Source organism: Lactuca serriola, chromosome 8 (assembly GCF_051521515.1).
Source record: "Lactuca serriola cultivar US96UC23 chromosome 8, Lser_US96UC23_V15, whole genome shotgun sequence".
Taxonomy (NCBI): Eukaryota; Viridiplantae; Streptophyta; class Magnoliopsida; order Asterales; family Asteraceae; genus Lactuca; species Lactuca serriola.
In genome coordinates, this window is record NC_136415.1 from 166,995,945 (window position 1) to 166,999,832 (window position 3,888).

Below are 3,888 nucleotides of genomic sequence, written 5' to 3' on the forward strand. Positions count from 1 at the left end.
AATTTGACTGAGGACTTAACTTTAACCAAGAGTTGACCATTTTTGCTTCCAAGGGTATTTTGGAAATTCTAGTATTTATGGAAGTGGTTCTTTGGTAGTGTTTTGTGGTGAAGTTCGTGTTGGTGGTCGGAGCAGCTTGGTCTTATCTTTTCAGTCAGCAATTACAGGTGAGTTATCCTCACTATATCGACAGGGTCTACGACACCAAGGCCGGCCCTTTATCGGATGGAAATCTGAGTATTGTTTGTTATGTTATTGCTTTGCTATATTTCATACTGGTATTTAGGATAGTGTTATGTTAGTGACGTCGTTAAGGTCGGTACCAGGTATATAGGGTAATGTTATGCTAGTGATCGGTTAGGTCAGAATCTTGGTTAGGATGATACTATGTTATTGATATGATAGATACATCCTAGTTTAGGATGGTTGCTATGTTACTGATATGCAATGTAATATGTTAGATTGTTTGTCTGGTTAAGGATTGTATGTGATGAATTGTTTTATGTGCACATGGTTGTTTGACGAGGGTTGAGTTGAGGCGGGTCCTGCTTTGTGCTGTAGGCCAACATACCTAGGGCGGACCGGATATTCCGAAGGCCCAGAGAGGGGTCCAGATAGGCTAATGGGCCCAAGAGGGTGGACCAGACGTGCCGAGGCTCGGAGATTGGACCAGGCCGACTGAAGGCCCGGTGTGGGCGGACCAGTCATACTGTAGACTCAGAGAGTGGACCGGGTGGATTAAAGGCCCAATGCGGGCGGACCAATCACACTGTAGACTCGATGTACATGGCTAGACTCGGAGGGTAGACCAGCTGGACTGAAGGCCCGGTGCGGGCGGACCAGTCACACAGTAGACCCGATATGCATGGTTGTTATATTTGTGATATGTTATGAGTATGTTTATGTGGGGGTAACTCACTAAGCTTTCGGGCTTATAGTTCAGTGTATTGTTTCAGGTACTTCAGGAGATCGTGGCAAGGCGAAGGCATGATCTTACTGCTCCTCATGTTTTATAATTTAGATGATATGGTTCTGGGAGATACTCTACTCTTTAACGTATTTTGAAATTATAATGTATGAACTTAATGGTTTTTGAATGAGCTAAAATGTTTTAATTTTGTTGAAAATTTTTGGTCATTACATATTAATTTCAAGTTTGTCTATTAACTAGATTCTTAATTATTACCACTTCATTTTTAGGGACCCCACTCCCAGTGTTTAAGTATGAATAAAGTAAGTTGGATGATATGATCAATGTTTCTAAAACTAAAAATGAAAAAAATAAAAAGAAAAAGAAAGAAAACACAAACCAAACTCAGGTTGCCTCCCGAGAAGCACTTCTTTTTTAGGAGTCTTGAGTTGGACTTTGTACCTCCTATGTTGACTCGTCTGAAGAGTCCACCACCAGGATCTTTTGCTCCTTGAAACGCCTCTTGTAAGCATGCACTCAAAGAATATACGCCTTTTTAGAATTCTCCTTTTTAGCCTTGACTTCTTTTCCTTCGATCTCGCGTTTGATCCCTTGAATCTTCAATTTTTCATCATCTTTAAGCTTCATAATATCCTCTTCCTCCTTCACCACTGGGCTAGTCTCCTTTGATGTGACCTCCTCTTCATCACTAAACATGTCATCACTTTCCTGACTCACCCAAGATGTTGGTGTTTTATAAGCAAACACCTCGAATACAAGTGGAACAGAAGCTCTTGGCTTGGTGCGCTTGACTTGCTGAATTGTTTGAATTTCTTCTTCTATAAGTTTCTCAAATTCTGAAAGCTCATTGTCATCTTCAATATTAAACACTTCACCTTGAACATCATATCCTTGGAAACCATCTTGTAGTCCGAAAGTTTCTTCTTCGTCACTTACCCTCAACGTGATCTTAGATTCTCGAACAATGGCAACAACCCTAGCAGTATTTAGGAAAGGGCGACAAAAAATGATGGGGACATTCAAATCCTCTTTCATATCAATCACTACAAAGTAAACTGGGAAAACAAATTTCCCAATTTTAACTAGTATGTCTTCTACTATCCCTTCGGGGTAAGTGACTGAACGGTTTGCCATGTGGATTGTTATATTCGTAGCCTTCATCTTCTAAATATTTAATTTTTGATAGAATGAAAATGGCATCAAATTTATGCTAGCCCCAGAATCGGCTAAAGCATATGTCTTCAAATTATTTCCAAACTCACATGGAAGAGTGAGGCGTCCATGATCTCCCATCTTTTTAGGTAACTCTCCTAATACAACCCTTGAGCTTTGTTCACTTAAAATGACCTTGGAATTCTTCCTTAATTCTGGACGAGTGTCTATCAAGTCTTGGAGGAACTTGGCGTATTCGGGAATTTTGGATAATGACTCAATGAAAGGAGTATTAATCGCAATACCCTTTATTTGTTGAATAAACTCCAGATGTTCCCTTTACAGTGGGCTAAGATGTGCTCGAGACGGGAATGGCAAAGGCGGGTTATAAACTGGAACAGATATGGAATTCTTCTATTCAGACCAAGCCCACGATGTGAGTATAGCGGGCTCATGACGTGAATTGGGTATTCCAGCAGATTCTTCCTTTTCGAGTTTTGTCTTATTAGGCTTTGGTTCAGATGGCTTAGGCTCCACTTCTAAAGCTACTAGGAATTCAGAGATCGCTTCTTCTTCAGTATCAATGGCCATGACGTGAGATTGTGTCTTTATTTCAGGAGCTTGTGGAGACAATCTTTTTATTTATTGAAGTATTAAGTTGACCAAGTTGAACTTCAAGGTTATTGATGGAAGCTTGCTGATTTTTTAATAATGATTGTTGGTCAGTCATCATAGCATGATGATTCTTCATCATAGTTCTTTGATCTTCCATTGTAGTATCAGTAGCATCATGCCTTTTTTCTAAAGCTTCCATAAACTTCATTAACATGATCTCTAGATTAACTTTCTTCTTAGCTGGTGGTTGCTCTCTTTGGTAAAAACCCCGGCCAGTTAGCCTAAATTTCTCTTCTTTTTGCTTCTTGTATTCATCGTAAGGCAGCCACTCCTTCTTTGGTTTTCTCCAATCTTCATCGTATTTGTCCCCACTCGAATAAAAAACTTGAGCTTTCATGTTTCCATATTCATCCATATTGCAATCTTTTGTCAAATGTAGGCCACTACATCTCTCGCAACCAACTCAAATTGCATGAATTGATTGGTCCATTTTGGTCAATCTCTATTCATAGTATTAAGGATTGCCATCACAACAACCATCTCTTCAGTTTGTGCACCTCCACTGTCTTTTATTCCATCACACCCTGGGTTGTGATACTCACGAGAGTGCTTTGAAAATTCTTCAATCAGCTCCTTGGCCTGATTTGGGTTCTTCTTCGTTAGTGGTCCTTGCGAATCAAGGAGATGTCTAGTCATGACATTCACCCCATCGTAGAATATCGACATCTCTTGCTGAATATTAAGGTGATGTTGAGGACAATTCCTTAACAACCCCTTGTAGCGTTCCCATGCCTCGTATAATGACTCTCCCGAATTTTGCTCAAAGTTGGCAATCGCCTTCTTGAGTTTAGAGATTTTGGAGGGTGAGCAAAACTGATCTAGAAATTTTTCACGCAATTGGGCCCATGTGATGATTGTCCTAGATGGAAGTTCCTTCAACCAGTCTTTTGCAGCTCCTTTGAAAGTGACTGGTAACATCGTTAGCAAAGCTGTCTCCCTCGGGATATTAGGAGTATTAAAATAATTCTCAATATCATTGACCTTGTCTAAATGCTTGAAAGCATCCTCATGATCCTTACAATAGAATGGGATATCCTTAAGTGCAGTAAGAATATGTCCCTTTAACTCGAATGTGGCATTGGCAAGAATCGTAGGATATACTAAACCCAGCCCCACATCATCTCGAATGC

At 40.1% G+C, this 3,888-nt stretch overlaps 1 non-coding gene across 1 annotated transcript; it reads left to right on the forward strand.

Moving 5' to 3' along the window:
- The first annotated feature begins 3,440 nt into the window (after positions 1-3,440).
- Positions 3,441-3,547, forward strand: LOC145071581 (small nucleolar RNA R71). Its single transcript, XR_013690587.1, has one exon. It is a non-coding gene; the product is annotated as a small nucleolar RNA R71 (small nucleolar RNA).
- Positions 3,548-3,888: the final 341 nt, after the last annotated feature.